This window comes from Cololabis saira, chromosome 3 (assembly GCF_033807715.1).
Source record: "Cololabis saira isolate AMF1-May2022 chromosome 3, fColSai1.1, whole genome shotgun sequence".
Lineage (NCBI taxonomy): Eukaryota > Metazoa > Chordata > Actinopteri > Beloniformes > Belonidae > Cololabis > Cololabis saira.
In genome coordinates this window covers 16,403,170-16,427,559 of record NC_084589.1, presented here as the reverse complement: position 1 = coordinate 16,427,559, position 24,390 = coordinate 16,403,170, and the positions used below count along the sequence as shown (strand labels likewise).

Genomic DNA, 24,390 nt, shown 5'->3' with positions numbered 1-24,390 from the left:
CGCGTTACCAGTACTCGAGTTGAGGGGGGATGAGGGGGGATGTCATCCCCCCTGAAATAAAAACGGTCCAAATCATCCCCCCTGTAAAACTGTCATCCCCCCTTTCCATCCTTTATGTCATTTAATCAATGAATGTGGTTTTACTGCTATTTCAACATTTAGAGTCATCACCAGAAAAATAACTCCAGAAAAATGTGACAATTTTCACCTTTTTCAGGTAAATTTTCACTTGAAATAAGTAGGAAAATCTTCCAGTGGGACAAGATTTATCTTCTTATTACAAGCAAAAAAATCTTGTTCCACTGGCAGATTTTTCTACTTATTTCAAGTGAAAATCTACTTTAAACAGGTGAAAATTGTTGTTTTTTCTTTATTAAAATGAGACATTTTAACTAGAAATAAGACAAATATTCTTGTTAAGATTTTGAGTTTTTGCAGTTATCCATTTTACTTATCCTGTGAAGGACAGAGTCATATTGATAAGTTCAGAAAAGTGTTTGTCTGTTTGTGTTTTGATGTATTTGATGTAAGCCCAGTGGATATTTAAAACTTACAGAAGGCTGCATTTAACTGCTGCTATGTCATTCCTGCAGTGTTTCTGCAGGTGTTTTGGTCAGTGCTATTATTTATTTACTTAAAATGAAGGCATCTGATTGGTTCTTTCCCCCCTGCCAATCCTCTGGTCCTCTGACCAATCCGTGCCATTCGGTGCGCAAAAAACAGATTGGTCAGAGTTTTTACAGGATTAAAGCTGTCAGAGAGGTCAGATTTTTTTCTTTCCTTTTTCTGAACACATTATTCACTGGCTACTCTCAGGATGGAAGGACCATTTCACCCAGTATAACAATAAATGTTTTTGAATACGATCACAGACTATACCTTTAAGTCTGTCTTCAGTCATCTGTTGGTGGTGGGGCAGCATCAGAAGCAGTGACTTAAAGAAACTGAACAAACTGATAAAAGGCTGCCTCTGTTCTGGAGCTGACTGTATAAAGGAGGATATTTCATACAATGATGAAGATCATGGACAACCCTGAGTATCTTCTTCACAACACAGTGATTCAGCAACAGCGTGTCTTCAGTCAGAGGCTTCTACAGATCTGCTGCAATACAGACCGCTACAGGAGATACTTCCTGCCCAGAGCAATAAACATTTAAAATGGACCTCTGAAGAGACTGGCATAATGAAAAGTACTGCAGCAATTAAATTCTCTTCAAGGATGAATATTGTATTTTTTTAATCTAATTGACTTAATCATTACCGTTTTTCCCTAGCCTGAGATCCTCAGCACTTTGCAAGACTTTGCAACATCTTTCCTTGTACCCTTGATAAACAGTTAATTCGATCATTGCAAGTCTACAGCGCTCACCTGTTGTAATGAGCATTAAAAAATGAAACTAAAATTTAAGCTCCATACTTTGAGAACTACTTCATCATCTTCTCCTTCAGGGACATCCTGGCCTCTATCGATGTAGTTTGCTGATCCAACAAGACATTTTTTGCAGCTCTTATTTAATTTCTACTAAACTAAATCACGAGCCCTGCTCTTCTCTTCTTTGTCCTTGAGCTCTATGGTGCTAATGTCATTGTCAATGTCCTCTCTGCCAATTATGCAGTGGCTATTGTCTGGTTGGACTACATATTGTTTCAGCAATCAGTACCGCTGTGCGGTTGTATGTGCATGGAATAATGTGCATGTGTATAATTACGTATCTGAAGAGATAAGTATCTGTGGAGGGTGGAGAGAATATGAGATTGAAAGATAAAACAGAAAGAAAGACCTGACTCCTGTCTTTCTGCCTTTTCAGGGGCCCCGTCTGGCTCTAATCAGGGAGACGCAGAGACAACGGTGCTCAATTATTCACTCATTAGTGAACAGGGGAGGCCAGTGAAAGCTGTGTACCCTGCATCTCTCCGTCTCTTCATCATTCAGGCACGCATTGTACTTGCTCTTACATAGTCTTACATAGCCTCATCAAGCCTCATTTATGTCTCATAACATACATCAGATTGACCAGTAACTTTTCAAGCAACACATTTCCCTAAATTGTTATGCATAAACTTTATGAATAACACAACCTAAAAGTTGCACTTTTAGAATGCGTATGACTGTCTTCTTCAGAAATATGGAACCAGAGTTGGTGATTTATGGTTTTAGCTGTATTTAGTATTGCAGTCATCTTCAATCACCGTGTTCATCTGTTTTCTTGCTCCTGATGACATTGACATATTGTTGAAAATCTTTCTTGATTTCATGTTAGTATGCTGCATTCTTTCTGCTCAGCTTAACCTTCATGACAGAGCTGTCAGAAAGGGCTGTTTTTGTGCTATTTGTTGCTGTGTACTCAAACATGTTTACACAGTCCTATTGCAGTGAGGGGACTGACCTTTCACCATGAAACATAATTTGTAAGATCTGATCTCAGGGATGGTGAACTGTTTACCTCACGGCCCCTTACAAACCAGACCTGACAGAGAATTCAATTTCTTGCAATCTGTTTCATATTCTCCTGGCAGTAGTGTTCATTTGAAGCTGACAATCGGTTTACAGCACATAGATGAATGATTTTCTCAGTGGGTCATTCATCTTGCGTAATTTGGCTCCTTTCCACTCTCAGGACAGCACTTTATGTCCAGGTGCTCCTTACTGGTTTATTCTTGCTACCGCAACACTGAAATGATCTATGAATGTGGATTTCTGTGGCACTCAAACAGCTGCCTCCCTTAATCAGGCTAATTGCTAACAATATATGCATGGACCAGAATAAAATGTGGCCATGGCAACGTGTAAGACGTCCATTTTAACGCTCTATCTCCTGGACGCATTGCACTCTGCGAGTACTGTTGCAATGTTATTGCCTAAACAGTAAGCTAGAGCTTAAAACTTTCAAGAGCTACAGCTGCCAGATCGAATGTTACTGAAGCAGCTAGTTTAGAATTGACAGAAAATTTTCACTGACACTGCACTTTTCTAGCTCTACCTGACACATGCCAAACGACACGAGCTGCTCTTCCCGGCAGCTCTACGTCGTTTGTGCTGTCTTTTTGTCAGCTTGACAGTATGTGCATATTAAACACCTATATAATAATGCACCAAATACAATATTCTAACTATGTATTAACATAAAAGACGGTTATCAATTTTAAGCAAAAGCAAGTAAGTCTGTGAATGTTTGGATAAGATAAATAATACCTGACGGACAAATATTTACACATTCAAGACCTCACAGCGCATATTATGTTTTCCTCAGACTGCAGTGGAACATTTTAACATATAACTGCATTACATTTATGAAGAGTTTCATGAATTAATTTAACAATAAATCACCCGGTTACATATATATTCTATCATAGATATTCGTCATCTGTATCCAAACACCAAGATGAAGTTTGTGCCCTCAGCTATGTGCTGTCAAACACCTGTGTGGTTCTCTGTGTGTGAATATATGTTTGGAGGCAGTGTGTGCAGGTCATGTCTAACCCCACGGCACTTCATTAAAATGCATGTGTTATGTAGATACGAGTGTGTTCACGTGTGTATGTGTGTTACTGCGGTGTTCACATCACAGTTTACATAATTGATGAATATGATAATGGCACAAGCTGGCACTGTACTCGTGGGCATTTGTGTGCTTGCTCAAATGTAGGTCTGTGTGTGGGGTGGGAGGGGGGGGTTGGGGGTGCAACGCTGAGGCCTGAGGCAGGCGAGCCCCCTTTCCCATCACGCTCTCATAATCTTGGCACTCACAGTTTGACCATTGACAGTACTTTGTTTAGCTGGCAGAGGTGCAGGTAGACAGACAGACAGACAGACAGAGAGACAGACAGGCATGCTGACAGCATATGGTGCGAGACAGGAGACCTGTGGACCCATGTGGTAGTTAGGAAAACACTTATTCCCTCTCCTCGCTCTCTCTCCACCCTTGGCATATGTTGTGTGTGGTTGGCTGTGCGCCACATGCCGATCTGATGCCCTGGGCACTGCTGCGGCTTCCTGCTACCTGTGCCACACACTCCCACAGCAGCTCCCTCCCCCCACAACACGCACACACACACACATGCATCCAAAAAACAAGATTTCAGTGTGCACCTGAGTCTGCTGTGGGAGAAAATCCCAGAAAGGAAAACAAAAACATCATATTGTCCTCTTAATGAGTTCAATGGCCTATCTAATGGATTTCTTTTCTTTTTAAACACAAATGTACCTTAAAAGATCCCAGTTGAGTTTACAGTCAAACAATAGCAGCTTTCAATTTTCTGTATAAAACTGTGTTGTGGTTCTGGATATTATTATGTTATGTTATTATATTGTGTATAAAATAAAAGGAGAATAGAAATTTTGTAGGATTCAAGAGCTATAGCTGTTGTTCATGGTGTTTTCATTTTATGTTTTTTTTTTTAAGTCAAGGAACATGTTTATATTAATCTTCAACAGCAAAGACAGCTTGAAGTGGATATTACAAAAATGCCACTTCATCACAAGACGTAATATATTTGCAGTTTAAGCTACGTTAAGTTCACTTTGTGCTGAATTGTATCACATGTGATATATTTGCCAATGTTAGGAACTGCAACAATAATAAGGATGGTTTGATCTGCATTAGCTTTACATTGGTGCTGTCAGTGGATTCAGTGGTTCTTATCAATCATTAAGCCTCTCAGAAATTCCCATTGTCACACAGTCGAGCAGGGTACACTCTATTAAAAGGCGGCAAATCACATTTTCCTTTGCTTAAAGTATCTCATTTAGTGAGCCGTTCAGATTTCTGGTTCTGTCACAGACCCAGATCAGAGTAGAACTGAAGTCTCCCGATCTTTATCGCTACCTTTAACTTCAATCACGGTGCACTCACTTTGACTCAGAAGTGGGGAGTCAAAACGAAAACTGCTCTTCCTCTTTTCCGATTAACAGCACATTCTCTTCATCGGCATTGGCCAAGAATGGTATAACCGTGTGAACGAACTCATCTCATATTAGTTCTTTTGACATGTTTGGAGCAAAGCAGCGATTATACCCCATGAAGGTGAGCTTCACAAATCACTTATCTCTGTCAGTTTCTTTTCAAAACCACGAGTCTGTCTACGACCTTTCCACCGGCACGCTGGATAGGGTGGCAGTGCTGAACTTCATTAATATGCTTTTTATTTTACGGAAAGGGTTCACAACTTCAACCCCTCACATCAAGTACTCAATGACTTTTGTGTCAGAGCTGAAGAAAGCTGTATCTCCCTCCTTTTAGTCAAAAGTAAAGAAATGTTTCTCAGAAGTGGAGCTGAAGGATGTGGTTTTGGTTCTGTGCACCCACCTCTACATCGCTGGGTAAAATACTCTACAGTTAATTATACAGCCATCCACACAGCCTCCTCTCCTTTTCCCTAAGTTACTGCACCTCGGCAGTGTCAAGGCAGCAAGGAGGGCATCTCTGCTGCCCAGCACGGATGGAAATTGCACCTGCAGTTAGAAAGACCTAATCAGTTCTTTATTCAATTCAATTTTATTTATATAGCGTCTAATACAACAGATGTTGTCTCTAGACGCTTTCCAGAGATCCAGAACATGAACATAAACATAAACATAAACATAAACATAAACATAAACATAAACCCCCCGAGCAATTATTATATAAACAATGGCAGGTAAAAACTCCCTTAGTGGGAGAAAAGCCTTAAGCCAAACAGTGGCAAGGAAAAACTCCCCTTTAGGAGGGAAGAAACCTTGAGCAGGACCAGGCTCATAAGGGGGGACCCTCCTGCCGAAGGCCAGACTGGGGGAGTCAGGGACGTCGACAGCACACAGCAGGCAGGTGGAAGCAGCAGCGGGATGACCAGAGGGGGGGGGGGGGCGTCAGCAGCACACAACAGTCATGTGGAAGCAGCAGCGGGATGACCAGAGGGGGGGGGGCGTCAGCAGCACACAACAGTCATGTGGAAGGAGTAGCGGGATGACCAGAGGGGGGGGGGGGTGCAGGCAGGCGGAAGCAGCAACAGCAGACATCCACGTAGGCAGGTGGAAGAAGCAATGGGATGACCAGAGGGGGGGGAGGGCCGGGAACACAGGCCAGAACGCAGCTCCTGAGGCTCCGGCCTGCAAACATACACAAAAGAGAAAAAAGGGGGGCCGGCACAAGAAACTACAGGAACGATGGACAAAAATGATAGCTATGAGATATTTATAATAAATAAAAATGGTAATGGAGAAGAGAGGCAGGGAAAAGGAGAGGAGAAGAAGGGTGAGAGGCACCGCCCAGCGGATCATGTCGGTGCCCCCCGGCAGCATAAGCCTATAGCAGCATATCTACCGCGAAGCTATATTTGAGACTAACTATTATAGTCTTGTTCTATAGCTGCGACTATGACTACTGACTCTAACACACTAAAGTTTACACTACCTAGAGATTTACCAACACCAGCTAGAGGTTTACTAAACACTAACTATAAGCTTTACTAAACAGAAAGGTTTTAAGTTTAGTTTTAAAGGTGGAGGTGGTGTCAGCCTCCTTAACCCAGATTGGAAGTTGGTTCCAAAGTAATGGTGCCTGATAGCAGAACGCCCGTTGCCAATTTATGGGTTCATCTAAAAAAATTAGTGTACAGTAGTTATTGCATATGCAGGCCATTTGGTTTACAGATTAGATTATCAGAAGCATCACACAATGTGAATACATTATGACGCTACATCATTTTCAGATTTTAAATCACACGGTGGGCTTACCCATCTGGAAGAACTGCTGTCCTCCAGAAAAGCTTCATTCATGGCGCCGATCCAGCGGACTTCAGAATCTCCAGTGCAGGTAGAAGAGAGCTGTAGTATTAGTTTCTTCAGCTTGCAAAATAACCAATGCTACTGTTAGGATTCATGACTGCAGTGTTAATTAAGAAAGTGTTCAGATCTGCTGTAAGACTCAGACTCAGTTATTGTTATTAAAACCATTCAACAATTTAAATAATTTGCAAGTGCTTGGAGAGATTTACCGTTTTGTTTGCAGCATTGAATTATGTTTCTGGCCAGGGCGCAAAACGCACTTTATACTCCTGTCCTTTCTCTCAACAGACCGAAATGACGGTCGTACCTCCACCCCTAAAGAGGTGTCATGGCAGACGGCGCCGCCATGTCACTGTACAGCAAAGCAGCTGCACGTGGAGGGAAATGTCGTTCAAGTGGACAGGGTTTCTGTTTATCCAGTACTCTTTGTACGCACTGTTAGGAACAATGTAATAACTGAATTTGAAAGAGTTAAGGCGTTACAGTACCGCCTTACAGGAATATTTAATGTGATCACAATAACAGATGCAAGAGCGCACGCAGGCATATTCGATGAACCATTTACGATGTGATTTTGACTCTTCTATCAACCACCAGCAGACATTACCTGGGCCTTCTCATCTGCGGTGGCGTATTTTAACTCTTGAGTCATAACTAAATCGCCACAGGGATCAGTGTCGACTGTCTGTGGCGGAGCTGCGTGAGAGGTACCTGCATTTGAGAATAAAACTGACAGTTAAATATTTTTCCATCAGTCTAGTTTACACTAATGTGAGCTTTTTGGCTAGGCATTGTGCGATCTCTAATGTGAAAATACAGTACTTCAGAGGTTATTTTAGTAGAATTTATGTCCAGTTTTACATTTCCATGGTGGCTTGAAGTCGTACACTGATCTCAAAAGAGGTAAAAAAAAAAACAGAAAGGAGGAACAAAGTGAAAGTATTAAGCTGCTGTCTCAACCTCAGCCAGTCTTACACAGGCTGGCCTGGAAACCTCCATCTGCCTGTAATATCAGAGGCCCAATAACAGAACTGTAAATATATCAAGATCAAATTCTGATTTATTAAACTATAATTTAAGCACATACGCTGCAGTATCTACACATTAAAGTGCTTAAGCTTTACCTGTGCAACAAGCCACCATCCTTTTGCGAAACAAATGGCTAATAACAGCCAGAAAAGTGTTGTTTTCTTCAAGCAGGAGGACTTTCTTGAGAAATGTCAGAAACAAGGATACATGTGCATGTACATATCAAACGATGCTCTTAATGTAGTCTTATTCTGCTTAAACATAATTTATTTAACACTTTGCTACATAACAGGAGAGAGAAAATGTGACCATTCAGGCACTCCTTCATATACCATCAAATTAACACTAGCCAGCATTCACACTTTGTGCTAAAGAAGAAGCTTGAGCCTCCTCCTCATTTTTAAGGATAACTGGCTGCTCGTCTCTTCAGTCCTAACTCTATATCCAAACACCATGAGCTGTTTGGACCAGAAGCTGGTCAACCAGTCCTCATTGATATGGTAATGTACAGCTCTCACCCTTGAATGTAGAAGGTTAATGGTAACGTTACTGCCTGTAACGTTAACCGACAGGCCCACGTCTGCAGTGCACGTCCCGCAGTTCAGCCTGCCTTGAACTTCCTCACAGTTGTTGACCCCACATGCTTTTTTTATGAAGTTTCATTAACTATATAGCAGATTACGGCATCAGTTTTACTAATCTGGAGAGACATTTCTTTGTCTGCTCAAATAGCCAACCGTCCCTTGATTTTGTTGTCATTCCACATTCCACTTGTCTTTTTCCAAATTTGTTGTGTTAATCAATAGATGCTCTGATTAACTCTGGTGACTACTTGTGCCAGTAACACGTCACACACGGGTATAAATGATCAGATCTAAATGCTAATGCAATTATCACTAAACAATTACATAATTGCAAATTGTGAAGATTAAAAGAAAGAAAAAAAAACACTTGGAAAACTATAGTTGCCAATTCTAAGGATGTGCAATGTTATGTTTGCCTCCCTCCCATGTTCAGATCTTTGAGTTTACAACTGAAGGAAAAGTCGAAATAAGAAGGCAACAATTTTGTTAATTATAATGGACTGAATGGATCTGGGAAGACTTCCTGAAGTCATCTGATGTCTCCTGATGTGCACGTAATTCATTAAACTCCATGCAAATGCCTTTTAAAATGCTGGATCGAGACGCATATTTTGATGTATAACACACCTGGGTGCACATTACGGTTCGGGCGAAGAAGCGGCCGAAGAAATGGCATAAATTGCGCCAAAATTACACGATTAATTCAAAATGGCCGACTTCCTGTTCGGTTTCGGCCATGGCGCCAAGAGACTTTTCTTTAAGTTGCGACATGTTACAGGTGTGTACCAATTTTTATGCATGTACATCAAACCGTATTGTGGGGCTTGAGGCACAAAGTTTTCTAGGGGGCGCTGTTGAGCCATTTTGCCATGAATGCATATCAAATTTTTTGCCAGGCCTGGCTTCCGTGCAAAATTTGGTGACTTTTGAGGCCACGTTTAGGGGGGCAAAAAGGCCCTAATTTCGTCGGAAGAAGGAAAAAAAAAAAACCTGGAACAGCAAAAAGTCCACAGCACTCAGGAAAAGTGTGTGTTTAAGCGAGACAAAGTTCCATCACATGCATTAACCATTCCACTTCCTGTTTAGTCAGAGATGATGGAATATTGACCTGCTCCGTTCCTCACACTGAGAAAGAACAGGATCTTTGTTTAATTTAAGAGCCGCAGTCTCTAAAGACAGAACTTCCATTTAGGAATCAGCTTTTTCTGCTTGAGAGAAAGTTCATTATGAACAGATGAAGGAATGAACAGACCTAAAAATTGCCAAAGCCTTTTGTGATGCTTGCCAGTCCTGCTCTAAAATAAACATGTTCATAGTTGATATATAAATCTTTCTCTGCTGTTAACGAGTCTGAACACTAAAAGCTGTCTTTAATTGTGTACACATAGTGATTATAAAAAAAAAATAATAATTTTGCTTAAACTTTTGATCCCTGTTTGCTTTTTTAACAATGAGAACAATCTTGTGGAGCAGAACGTATCTAATAATGACACACTCCCGCTATCTGCTGCTATGATGGTTAAAGTAAAGCTGGGGACATAAATATTTGCCCACTGTCACTGTTTTTGTTGTTTAAGCCGTTTACGAAGGCATATGCGTGTTACAGTTATGTATTTGGGTTTGAACTACAAGCTTTCAGCTTTAATTTGAGGGTATTCAAATCCAAATTGCTGGAAGAGAAATTCCAACTCTTTAGCATGTAGTCTTCTCTTTCAGCAACACAAATGTAGAAGAGGAAAAAAAAAGCCTGAAGTCTGCAGTCCATGGGCATCACCAAAGAATGGTTTTCCTCCTTTGTGAAGCTTTGCCAGGCCTTTACTGCAGCTGTCTTCAGTTGTTGTTTGTGGGTCTTTCTGCCTTTAGTTTTGTTCTTAGTGGATGAAACACTACTCTACTGGATTGAGGCCTGGTGACTGACTCAGTCTTTGCAGAATACACAACTTTTGTAATTCAAAAAACTCCTTTGTTTCCTCATGTCATGGGCTGTTGCTGAGACTATGAAGAGCCATACAATCAACTTTGCTGTATTTAGCAGTATCAGAATTCATTCAGTCATTGGAAACTTTACATCGGCTCCAGACTTGATCAATTTGTTTTGCCTCCTGTTATTCTGGCAGCTTCCTCCTGTTGGTGATGTTCTGCTGTCTCTGATATATTTCCACTGGTTTTGTTTTTGCAGCCCAAGGCAGCACAGTTCAAACCTTAAACAGCATTTTGTGGCTTCAGAGCAACAACTTCCAAATCTAAATGTTTCATTTGACTGCTTAAAAAAAACAACAAAGAATAACCTACAAGACAGCTTTTCAGTGAATTTAAAAATTGCATCTCACTAATTTCAAAAGAAGGTTCTACATACACATCTGTATTTCCTAAACTCCTCCTCCACTGTGACTGACAGTAACCTGAAGTTCAAGGATCTTTATATTTTACAGGCCAATTTCATTATCAGCTAAGCTGTAATAAAATGGCCTCTTAAATATTTTTTCTGTATTATTACCAACAGTGATTGAACTGGATGAAGTCTAACTGGAGCTTGCAATTGTCAGAGTTTGACACTTCCCCCCAGTTTTTGAGTTTCAGTTCTGTCCCTCCTGTTTCCCATCTTCCCTGATTGTCTGCACCTGTGTCTCGTTATCCCCTGTGTATATCTAGTCTTGTCATTCCCCTTCTCCCGGTCGGTCCGTACTGTTTGTTCCCTCGATGTCTCCTCTGGTTTTTGTTGTTGTTGTTCATGATCCTGGTTTTTGTTAATCCTGCTCTACAGCGCTTTTAGTTCTTGTGTTTGGATTAATAAACCTAGTTTTTGCAACTCCTGGCTCCTGCTCTCCTGCATTTGGGTCCTCAACAAAACCATACCTGTGACAGCAATTGCTGTGCTCAAAACTTTCACCGGAACCACAAAGACTTAAGTAGCCCCACGCAAGCTCCTTCTTTAGATGCTTTAATTTAAAAAGTGAACAACTACAGAAGTGGCAGAGGGAGACTGCTGGTCATTTATTTGCAACATGATTTGGGGGAAGTTGCTAAGCAAATTCCATTTGTTATTCAGCATGGATCTGCCACCCGCTCCATCTTCTGTATTACCCAGCTCTTATGTTGGCCAGTGAGGCCAACCAGACAGACAGCGGGCGGCCATGTTACGTAGTATCACTGGATACGCCTCCCAAATCTTGTTCCCTCTCCTCAACTAAGTGTCAGGCGCTGGGGAGTCAATAGCACGCCTTGTGTTTACGTTGCCAAATGTGTGTAAAACATGCCGTCATCATCCGGGGATAACAGCGGGGTCTGGTCTAAAAACACCTGCTGATGACTGAGTCTCACTATTTGACCAAATCAAAAATTACAGCCACCTTGACATTTTGAGTGGGGTTTCAGTGAAATGGGAGCCACTGTCTTTAGATAAGAACATTTCTGTCAACTGAAGTCTCCCGTTTTGGCCGGGAAACTACCGCATTTGACCCCTTTCCCGCTGCCGTCCCGTATTAGTAGTTTCCCGTAAATTTCCTGTTTTATAATATAATTTTAAAACTGCAAACTGAATTGTAACTCGCCTTGCCAGAACTGCCACCTGCTGCACCCTGGGTGGCAGTTCTCGCGAGGTTAGTGGCGACAACGGGAGTAAACTCGGAACAACAAATCAGATGGATGGATGGTTAATTAATACATCCATGGTAACGATAGGGAAGACATTTCTGCCCAAAAAGCGAAGACTTTGTTTAAATATCTCTAAAAATGGGAAACCAAATTTATTTTCCTAAAGAGGAGCGGGATGGGGCTCAGAAAGATTTGTAACTGTGATTTTAGTGTCTCTCACGGGGGAAGGACCGAGAGCCACGAGTGAAAATGATCTAAATGTTTCACTTGAAGACAAATAATGTGTATATAAACTGAAAATATTTAAAATAAATAAATGTGCTTTAATTCCCATTTATGTTTTTACTGAGACTCTATTATAGGAATTACATACATAGTAATGTCCACAGCATTTCAGTGTCAACAAAGGTTGACTTATAAGATTCTGAGCACATAAAACATTCTCGTAAATCTGTCTTAAAATGTAAGATACTGTACCTCGGTGGGGCTGGTGGGACAGCAGCGGAAAATTTCCCGTATTTTTAAATCTAAAACTTGGTATGTTAAAAACACAAATTGTTGTATTTGCAAACTGAATTATCAGAGGTAACTTTGCTAACAGGCAAATCCTTGGGACTCCGAGCCAGGTGAGGGCCCCCGAGGGCCCCCGAGGGCCGACCAACTTTGAATCACACAGCAGTGACGATGAGGAGAATTTGCAATGACAGCGGTCGGCAGGCAGAGAACTCCCTAAAGAGGTCCCGCATCTACTTTGCAGGTAAAGGCTGATTTATGGTTCCGCGTTACACCAACGCAGAGCCTAACGCAGATTTTTTTTTTTTTTTTTTAAAAGCCTAACGCAGATTTAACGCAGAACCATAATTCAGGTTTAAGCGTCTAGGAAACAAACCTGAGAGAGTATCAACATGAAGAGAAGCTGTCCAGCTGAGAAACCAAAGAAGAATAAAAAAACAAGAGGAGCAAAAAGGGCCCCCAGAAAGTGGTAAGTAGTGCAGATAATACATAAACTAATTTAACTCAGCACAGCTGAGTCTGCCTAATGTTGATTGAGAAACTTAACTGTCAAGCTAACAGTGCTAAGTTATAGAATTAATTGCCAAGAAATAAAAAAAAAAAAAAAATAGAAAATTAGGTTCGAAATAAGGTTCATGGATGGAAATAATTGTGCCTTGTGTGCCAGTGGTGTTCATATTTTATTTTCATTTCTATGCTTTACACTTCTTAAAACTGTATTTATTAATGTCCTGTATTGTGTTGTAAATGTAAACCCAGTTTCATAATGCAGGATTCAGCACATAGTTTTATCTTCTGTATTCAATATTATAAATATATTATAAATATAATAATATATATATAAATATATTATAAATGATATTACCCCTGTATAATGAAATGAAATTTGCACACAATGAAATAAAGTAAGTAGAAGAATAGGGAAAACTGTGACAAAGAACATTCAAAAGTTGCATTTGAGCAATTTAATGGTATAACAACATTTAAGATTGCATTATTAGCATGTTATTGTTATAAGCATTGTCACTTGATTGTCTCTCCTAAGGATAATTTTTAAAGTTTGTTATTCCAGCATCAGAAGATAGTAGGATACCCCCTCCAAATCCGGATAATGGGAACTGTAAGATTTCCTCTTTAGTGTGTTGTATGTTTTATCCTCTATAGATTTCTTGTGACATGATATTCTACGTGGACAGTTACCATCATGTAGAGGAATAATGGACCTTCCATATCCTGCTTCCTTTGACCAGGAGGAAACAACACCAGCCTCTCCACGTACTTGTCGTCCTGATATCCGTGAGTTCTAACATTTTCTCTTAAACTGACAGCATACAATTTGCCTTTCAAATTGTATTTTTTGAACTGCACACTTTTGATGTTTATATTTTATTTTGGAAACAAGACAAATATGAAATTTAAAAAAAAAGTGTTTCCTTTTACATTTTTTGTTAGTGTCAGATAATTTATTATATAAGGTTGATTAGTAAATTTTCCCAGAGCCCAAACAGACTCTAAAATCAGCTCTGTGAATTACAATGGTCAGCGGTGCATATGTACAGGTTAGTGTGAGTACATGCATCAGGCTCTGGGTTAACATTTAAATGTTTACAAAATATGTTGAAGCCCACAGCTATACTTGGTATAAGCACAGTTATTATTTCTGATGCGGGCAGCTGTTTAGGAGCACACTGTTTTTTCTCTGCTTTTGCTTAAAAACCTTTTTACACTGTGTATAACAGTATGTTGCTTTCCCCTTTATAAAAGCGTTAAATTGCTTACATCACATTTCTAAATTATATATGTATAAATATATTTATTAAAAACGATATAATGTGGAAAATCCTTTATACCAGCTATAAAATATGACATGCATAACCATGTTGATTCAGTAGCAACCTTTAAACTAAGGATATTTGGGCAGATTTGATCAAAATAACTTTAAAGTAATATTAATTAGCTTCATAGGTTAGCATAAACAGCCCAAAGACTCTAAAACAATGGATGAAGCAGTAGTTAAGGCAGTACTCTGTTAAAGCACTAAATTATCCACAGTATTAATCAATGTTAAAATTAGGACAGGTGAAGACAACAAGACACAGGAGATTATAATCACAGTAGATAAATAAACGTTTTTTAAAAAAAAACTTAACTAAATAGAGACAAGTCCTGAATAGCACAATTCAACAACAAGGTGATTCAAAGTGATTTACAGAAACATGAAAACATCATCACATAGTAGAAAAAATAAATAAATGAAAGCATGATTTTGTCACGATTGGGGTGTTGGACCGAGATGCAGGAGACAGAGGCAACAGGTGTTCCCAAAAGAAAGTTATTTATTTAACTAAAAACACTGCAATTCAGGAAAAACCAAAAAAACAAACTCAAGGGCCCAAACTTTTGGTAATTTGGTCATTGCCGGTGGATGAAGTTCAGCTGCATCTGACACAGGACGGTTTGTTAGTGTCAACTGTAGCAAATAAGACATTAAGACTGTTTTTGGTGTCAGAGAAGTAGGACTTCTTGCAATCCTGAGTTGTAAATTATAAAAATCATAAGATATAATAATAAACCTCAAAATTTGTTTTTGTTTCTGCGCTCAGCTTTCCGACACTCTTTTTCAATTTTTCACCAGTGTGGAATCTTGTCATGGAGACTTCCCTCCAGAGATAACCTTCACTTTAATGGGAGCAATAGTATCTATAACATTTAACATTTTAGCATTGAAGCTATCGACAAGCTTATTGACAGAAGCCCCACACAGGGCAGGTGTTAAAGAAAAGACCTGGTTAAAGATTTTCGGATAAAGATCAGCAAGAGAGAAATACTGGATTATCACGAGTTTAATAAATGCACATCTGAACAGCTGTACACAAACATTTATTGATTTTGAAAAGCTGACACAAAAACACATTGGGATCGGCCAAAATAGTGTGTGCTCAAAAAATCTGTTTTTTAGAATTATTTAGAATATCACAGAAAAAAAACAACACACATCTATCCTCTTGAGTCCCATTTTCAGCCGAATAAACACGGAGCTTGTAAGTACAGTCAGTTTTGGAACAAGGTCAGCACGAGAGAGATTTAAAAAGATTTCAATGTGTGTGTGTGTGTGTGTGTGTGTGTGTGTGTGTGTGTGTGTGTGTGTGTGTGTGTGTGTGTGTGTGTGTGTGTGTGTGTGTGTGTGTGTGTGTCAGAGGAAAAAACAAATAAAGTAAGATAACGCAACAAGGCTGCAGGTTGCGTGCAAACTGGGCAGGTAAACAGAGGCACAAAAAGACCGTTATCTGCAGGCGCTGCGCAGAGTTACTGCAGGCTACACTTTCATTCAGCCACAGTTTCGTGGAACACACTCACGCAGCGCTGTGCAGCAGTCATGCAGTCCATCTTCAGTGGAAACATGATTCATCCTGTCAGCCTCAAGCATCCACACAAGGTACGAAGCAAAGACAGTGTAATTGTTAACACCTGCCTCATCTTCTGTGAGAATAACTGATGGTTTTAGCTGCCATTTTCTTCCACACCCCATTAATGCAGTGAATGGTTCACATAAATCGCAGCTAATCCCCAAATTCTCACATTATCTTTTGCAGCTGACCCCCATGCACGCACACACACACACACACACACACACACACACACACATTCCTGGCTAAGTGGGCAGGCTAAGCGGGAGGTTGCACACCTGACCCCACTCTGCTGTTTCCCAGGCTGCACGATGCCAAAAACTAAAGATGACCTCTTTACATGCGCCTCACTACACAGACACACTGGTTATCTCGCTCTTTGACTCAGTCCCAATCTGACAAACCAGTTTGGACGGGCTCACACAACCACACCTGACGCACACTCAGGTGCAATAGTCTCAGTTGGCCGGAGGAATCTGTGGAGAGTTCACTGGATCAGCTGTGAGGTGAGGAGACTGATGGACAAGAGCCAGACTGAACAAGGCCAGATCGACAGCTTTAAAATGGACATTATTTGGCAAAGTCCAGACACTCTGAGCTCAGTCAGTGTTGTCAACTTTGTTACAATACTGTTAATCTGAGCTGCTTAAAGCCTTTTGTTGTTGTTGCTGAAGATCTAACCAATGTTTATTTTCTTGAAACAACAAGATTCCTCTCTCTTACCGTGTTTCCATTTCATTGATCAGTATTTCTAAATGTTGAAACAAATGTCTAAATGTCTCAAGCTCAAGTCCTTCCAAAGGTAATAGAGGTCTGGAAACTCTTCTGGACATCTACTTATTTTTACTTAAAAAATGACATAGATTTCTGCAACACAAGGCAGCCCCTTATATGTGGAGCCCGTCACATCAGACGGATATCTGGGAGGTCATTGCTTACGTTTTCATGGACGAGCAGAGGATTCAAAACAGTAGGATGAATTCCTCTTTTCACAGTGATGTGAATCAAGGCCGATGGGGCCATCTCCTACAGAGAAGTGACTGGAGCTGTTTTTGGTTCGTCATGTGATCTGTAGATGCACAAAAGCTTTCTCCATTGCATGTTTTTTTAGATTTTCCTTTTTTAAATCGTCAGAAATTATGCCAGTAAAAACTGTTAAAAAATATCATTACGCTTATTTTAGATTTCAGGTTTAGAAGTGTGCAAAACCAAAAATCAAACAAAAAAAATGCAGCAAATTCCTTTATATACTGGTTCCAAAGTGAACTTAAACTCTCTTATATTTTTACACGATATACCTACAAGCAGCTTATCTGAGAGAGTCTGAAAGATTCCTCGCCAACCAGAATTCATTTCAAGTGTTTTCAGCAGTGGGCCTGTTCTTCCTTTATTGCCTTACCTTTAATTATGTTCCTTACAGGGACTCAATTATTTTCCACTGATGTTTAATTTCAGAGCTGCTTGTTCATATTTCCTATGTCCTCAGGCCAGGCTGCATTTTTTTTTTTTTTTTTCTTCCAGTCAAACTAATGGGCAGCAGAGTGAACACGTTTAACGCCAGTGTGTGTGAATGTGCACAAATGCACAATGGAGGGCACGTTTATTGCTGGGTTGCATGTTTGATTTAAAAAAAGACAGCATATACCAGAGGCCTCCAACCGAACCAGCTGAATTCAGGCATTATTAATTTCATTATTTACACAGGTGCTTTTCCTACTCACGGCAACACGTCTTCAGGTAAAAAGCTTTCTCCTGTAACAGAATAAGGCATCTGCTCTTTTCTTGCTACCCAAGCTCTTGACTTTCTCCTGCCGTGGATGTGTCTGTGCATCTTTAATGTACCGTAAAAAAAAGAAAATCCTTGTAGATACACACAGGTTTGAATGCACACAAACAAGGGTAGACGCACACTGAAAAGCATCGCACCTTGAATGCACACAGGCTCCTGCGAGCCCCCATCGTATGAAATCATCCGGTCTGTGCCCAACACGCTAGTGGACAGACATAACATTACCCTCAAAAGTAAAAGCCTGCCTTAACCGATCAATACAAAGATAAATAGTAAACTAAAGATACACTTTAATGAACACAAAAATGCTCAAAATAAAATTAACAAATGGTTCATGGTTTCTTAAAAAAAAAAAAAAAATCCTTAAATGAATGCATCTGATCCAAACTGAAAACTACATTTACATGTAAGTTAATCCTAATGGAGACTTCAAAAATTAATCACTTCATAAATGAGCTTCTACTTTTACACTCCAGCTTCCTTGCACATCCTTCCTGACTCTTCCCACCAGCACCTAGAGACGCCGAGGCCTTCCAGCCAAGATTGTGTAGCTTCTGCAGCCCATCATTATGGATGGCTGTTGGATGCTGCCTGCGCTGCAGGCTCTGGTAGATGCAACAATATTTGCTCTGGCATCCGTATGTAGAAAATTATGCAGTCTTGCTAGGAGAATAAAAAAACTTGCACTGGCTGGGATCCACTTTTACGTCACTTGACTGAAAAAAACTTGCAAACTACACACACCAGCAAGTCCGTCATCTCCTGAAGATGCTGGTGTTTGTTCAGGTGGATGGCTGTTACAGTGTTGAAACGGAGGAAGAGACTGGAGAAAAATAAGATTAAGGACCAAAAGCACAAGAGCACAGAAAGGTGTTGGGGCAGAACTGCTTTATGTTGAGCCATTTTTCAACAGAGTGAAAGAAAAAAAGAAGTTGCTATGTAGACTCACAAACAAATCATCTGCTCTTTCAACTCAGTGCTGAATTGTCAAAATAGTCGGATCAGCGAAGGTTTCAGTGTCAATCTCTTGCTAACGTCCATGGACACAAACAATACAGAGGCATGTGTCTGGAATAAATAAGGACAGAACCCAGATATCTTCCACACTTTCTTTGCTACTCACCAGTTTATTCCCTGCTTGTATCCTTGTTTACCTGCACTAGCGGGAACAAAAGGTTATTCATTAAGATTTTATTGACGGTGCCTTAATAAGTGAAATGAGTTCATGGTTTAAGTGGCAGCCAAGATAAGAGCTGGTCAAATTCTCCAAATGCTCCAAATTCACTGCTTCCTTTGTTAATCTTCAGCAAAGCAAATACAGAATGCCTTATAAAAGAAAAGAAGATGTTTGTTTCGCAGGACCTTTTAGCTGCATCAATATAATCAACACTCACTTCAGTTAATGCGGTGATGTTAACTGTGGTTCATAAAAATAAATACAAGGACAGGCAGTTTACTCTTTAAGTAGCTTCATTTTCTCTTTCGTTTTTTTAATTATAATCATTGGTTGTATCCAGAAATTCTTAATATTCTAATATGACATCCTGTCCTCGACATCCGTCCTTGACTATAACAATGTCCAACCTATTTCAAGAAAAAGTGCTTTTTGGAAAAATACTTAAAAAAACAAACTATAGCAGTTTTTTTTCTTTTTTTAAGGCTGCCAGATCAAAGCCATCGAGCACTCGCTTATTAGTACTCACCATATATTTGTACTCTTCTACCATGTCCAGTGCACTTTAATTTAGAGATCAGAGAGTCGTAGTAAATGTGCAACCCTCTCTCTGAATAAGTTGGGACATTGCATGAAAGCTTAATAATAAAAATAAATAAATTAGAAAATAGCCAAATATAAATATATGCTTTTTTTATGCTAGCAATAAAATTTGGTTGGATAGAGACACTAATTAGAAGTATCATCTTTGGTTGAAAAAAAAAAACACATCAAAGAAAGTCAAATGCAGTGGTGACGAAGGACAGGGCTGAAAACAAATACTGAATAGCTTTGAGCTTGTTTAAGATAGGCAGAGGTGAAATGCAAACTGTCCTGTGCTTTGACAAATCAAAACTTTCACATTTCAATGAGGAGACCATAGACCATGCAAAACGTGCACTTGTACGATGCCACTCTGCTACATGATGTACATGAAAAGGTTAGAACATCTGTTGCTGCCAGGACGATGGAAAGACCATGTTCAGTTCAGCACGACGTCAAATCACTTTCTGTTCATATGTCAGCAGCAATTAGTGTGAACAAAAGGCCTATTCTATTCTATTCTATTCTATTCTATTCTATTCTATTCTATTCTATTCTATTCTTTTTTATTCTTTTTTATTCTATTCTATTCTATTCTGTTCTATTCTTTTTTATTCTATTCTATTCTATTCTATTCTGTTTTATTGTATTCTATTCTATTGGCTTCTCTTCTCTTCTCTTCTCTTCTGTTCTGAATGCTAATCACGTCCATCTGCACTAGAGGTTTGTCATTGCCTGAGAACTGGTACATTACCTCCACATTCCTGGAGGTCCTGAAATGTTCACAAGCTGAATTCCGATACCAAGCAAGAATGAGAAAATGTCCCTTTCAAACTAAAATAACTTTTTTTTCTTCAGTCGTTAGAAGTGTTGTTAAAGGAAAAGATGATGCAAGTCGTGGTAAACATGGTTCTTTTCTAACTTTTTGTAGATGTGATACTGACACCAGTTTCAAAATGAATGTATTGCTTTTAAAAAAGAATATTGAATGAAACATGTCATTTTCAACCTTTTATATGTTATCTCTGTAGGGTTTTAATTGAATTGAATTGAACTGAATAACACTTTATTCATCTCCAGAGGGAAATCATATCATTGGGGTGTAAATTACAATAGAAACTTAAAAAAAGAAGTTTACATTGAAAAGTTGTTGGATAATAAGTGTAGTTGAAATCTCCACATCATCCTGAATGAGCTAGACGTTTGTGTTTGTCGCCTGACAACAACTGAAGCGCTGACATCATATGGAGCATCTGTAAGCAGCACGCATTCATGTTTGGAGTGGACAGCATGAATGGAAACTTACATCTAATAGTTCAGTAGTCGGGACGCAGAGATACTCCTTCACAGTAACATCCTGGATTACACCTGCAGTTAATGAGCTCTGCAGGCACGTCTACCCCACTGCTGTCAGTCTGTCTGAACTCTTTAGTCCACCTGCAGTGTCTGAAATCCACGAAGAGAAGAGAGCTGCTGGAGTTCAAATCATGCTCCTACAGGAAAGTCTTGATGAGAATTAAACTTCTGCTGAAAAATCCTTCATCCCGCCCTCCAATCTCACAGTCCCCCTGATGATGAGGGGAAAGTGGTCAGAACCTCCATTTTCTCCTGCTCTCTTCAACTTACCTGCAATTTGGGTATTTTTTGATCATTAACTGGTCTTTGGAAAGTTCAGTCTGCTGTTTTCTCATGTAAGCAATTCTCCGTTGTCATGGATACTCATCATAAGAGATGTTATAAAGTGCTGGTATTACTGGTGGAAGTCCTGGCAGAACAACATCAAAACCAGCATGGTAGAAAATGGAGAAAACCTCAGTGAAAAAAAATCTCATGAAGTTTGAAAGAAAAAACAAACTGGAACAGGTTGCCGCTTGAGTGCCGCAGTGCAAGAATACATAAAGGGATTTTATTATACCACGTCATAACAATAAACTATTATCCTATTCTATTCTATTATTTCTCTGAATTTTAGAAAATTTACACACTGGATGACTCTGATTTATAAGGCTCTTCTTGGCTTGGTTCCTGGTTATTTATGTTTATTTCTTCAGAGAACTAAAAGCCATTATGCTTTAAGGTCGAATGACACTTTGCACCTGGCTGTTCCTCGTGTTCGGACTAACTTAGGGAAAAAAGCTTTTAGTTTCTCTGCACCCTCTGCGTGGAATATCCTCCAACTTGAACTGAAAATGCCTGAACTTGTTTCATTTGAAGCCTTACGCTCACTTCTTAAAAACCGACAACGAGAATCCTTTCGGCAGTGCCTGTGTTTTTAAACTACATGTGCCCGTGTTCTTAAATTTTTAATTATTTCTGAAGTTGTTGTTTTTTTACATATTACTGAAGTCACCACTATTGCACTTTATTTGCTAAACAGTTTGCACTCTCATTTTAATGTTTATTTCGTGATTGCTGTTATTTGTGTGTGGACGTGTGCTGCTGCCTTCCTTGGCCAGGTCACCCTTGGAAAAGAGGTCTTGACCTCAATGGGTCTTTTTTATCTGGTTAAATAAAGGTGAAATAAAAAATAAAAAAATCCTACATGTGGCGGGGGGGGCTCAAAAGTTTGGCAGAGCCTCGGATGTGAGAACTTTGTGAGCATAATAGCTCTGCTTTACTTGAGCTAGAGAAGAATGTCCTGATAAGGTCACGGTGTCCCGCTGCACGCAATCAGAACAGACTTGGAGAAATTCAACCAACGCTAACTGAGCTAATACTAAATGTCCATGGCCGAATTCTCTCATATTTCAGAGGTGACTCCCCTGATTGTCAGTGTTCGTCGGTGAAGAACGTTTATGGCCTTGTGGAGTCATACTGGGTACCATGGTACCAAAGATCAACACAAGATTGGTGGAAATCAGTATAACACGGCCACCATAATACCTAATACTTCTGTTTATTTACATCTTAAACAGCAGGCACAACATTTTTAAAATGGGTTGTAAATTGTTGATAAAAATACATGGAAAGTGAAACTGTCAGTGCAGTCATGACATTGACAGTAGTGATATAGTGCAATAGGTGCTTGAAAACACCTGCTGCTCTGGAGATACCTGTGTGTCTTCGCTCTGTTTTTTTTGGGGGGGTCACTGCTGTAGTTGTGTAAAAGAAAAGTCCCGGCAGAGCAGAACTGATGCTGCTGTTGTCTTTGTCAAACCTCTGACTGAAACGCCAGCTTCCTGCCTGTAAGGACGAATTACATCAAGTTTGTTTGATTCGGTGTGAAGAAACAAAGGTGACAAACGCCGGTGTAACCAAAGGTGTTGTCAGCGTCGTAGCAGCACAGTGACCATATGAAGTTACATGTTTCTCCCTCAACTTCCCCCTCCCCCGTCCCTCCACACGACATACCAGTGGAGTCAAAGTCTTGACTCAGCTCGGACACACACACACGTGAAGTACACACACATGCACACATGTGAAGCACACACACATACAACGTGCAGCATGCGTTTTAGTTTTTTTACAGGTCGGTAGCGTCACTCTCGTCTGAGCCACCGACCACGACACTTTAAATAGCAGCACCACTCCGAACGTAAGAGCTGATAGTTCACCACACTGAGCTGTTCTTCTTCGCCACGTGGACCTTCTTGATTTTACAGTAGAATCAGACGGGAAAGGGTATAAATGCTCATCTATTTGCAAACAGTAAAGAAGAAGCTCCCCTCACTCATCTGTCGTTTGAAATCATAGATATTATGTAGGAGGTATTTGCTATACTTGTGTATATTGGCAATAAATCCCATACTTGTATCAAATGTATAACTTATAGTTATTAAAAAGACAAATATATCAGGAAAAGCACAGTCACTACTTTCATACAAAGGGGCTTGTTTTCTCTTCCTGTCCTGACTGTTGCACGATTTGTAGAGCGTGAATATATATAATTATTTGTTTAAATTAATTATTTGTCAATATTATACTTGAATTGTTTAGGTGCTACTACTCATCCAGAGTTTTTTTTTCAGGGTTCCTTAGTAACAATTAAAAGCCGTTTCTCTTGAATGGATACATTTAAAGCATTTAAACTCTTCTTTTATAAAATACTTGCTAAGTGCATGAACAGTGTTCATGAAACGTGTTGCACTTCTGGTCCGCCTCGCTGCCCAGTCTTGAAAACAAAAACCTATTCTGTCTGGACGGCATTTCGGATTGTGATTTGTAACAATTAATGTCCTCTATATGTGCTGAGAACAGCTGCTTGATTTTTACATGTAAAGGGAAATTTCAGACAGTAAGGTGATTTTAATCGTCTCTTCACAGCATTCAAATCATTCTAATCTCAGTCTTTAATCACGCTGTGAATGCTGCCATTTACTAGCAAATAACACTCCAGAAAAGAGAGGAAATTATAAGTGACTGATTATTGTAAAGCTTCAATATATCATGGACTCTCAGTGGGAATTAAACTTTGTTTTAACATGTGACTAAACAGAAAAGTGGGGAAGAAGGAAGTTGACTGTTACAAAATGTTGGAAAGTACAATATAAGATGCAATAATTCATCTCATATTGAGTCAGGTCTTTTAAAGTCGAGCGGGTAACGTGTGAGACATCAGAACAAGACAGTTACTGTCATTAGTGACTTCAAGTTGACCCAAGAACTTTAATGTGCAGCCATGAGGGAGGAGGGCTGCCCTTTCGCCTCCGGCGACAAATGTGACATGTAGCATGCAAACGGAGGGAAATCTACCTGGAAAACTCACATGACTGTGTTCTTAATGGCGGGAAGAAAAGCAGTGGGATGCAGCTGGGGATAAATCCATAGAAGTGCTCCGTCAGAACTCCGAGCAGCACTCCTGCTGCGGGCGTCACGGTTCGAGGCGGCCGCATTTTGACGCATTGCTGCTGCCATCCCGACAACGTGCGGCCTAAAACAGAACGCAGCCGATGGTTTGTGTTTAACCTTGGTCTCAATGTCACTCACCAGCCTCATGTTTCTCCACAACCAGCAG

The 24,390-nt window shown here is 39.9% G+C and overlaps 1 protein-coding gene across 3 annotated transcripts in view; it reads right to left on the bottom strand.

The window, feature by feature from the left end:
* cmtm8b (CKLF-like MARVEL transmembrane domain containing 8b) overlaps positions 1-24,291 on the bottom strand; it is a 57,551-nt gene extending 33,260 nt beyond the window's left edge. Inside the window, exons 1-2 of one of the 3 annotated variants that reach the window (XM_061718251.1) lie at positions 24,142-24,291; positions 20,743-20,882 (exon numbers count right to left, since the gene is read on the bottom strand). The gene's annotated coding sequence lies outside the window, so the exon portion shown is untranslated. Of the gene's footprint in view, positions 1-20,742; positions 21,158-24,141 lie in introns of those variants that run through there. The other 2 variants (XM_061718249.1, XM_061718250.1) reach the window with 2 other exon arrangements.
* Positions 24,292-24,390: the final 99 nt, after the last annotated feature.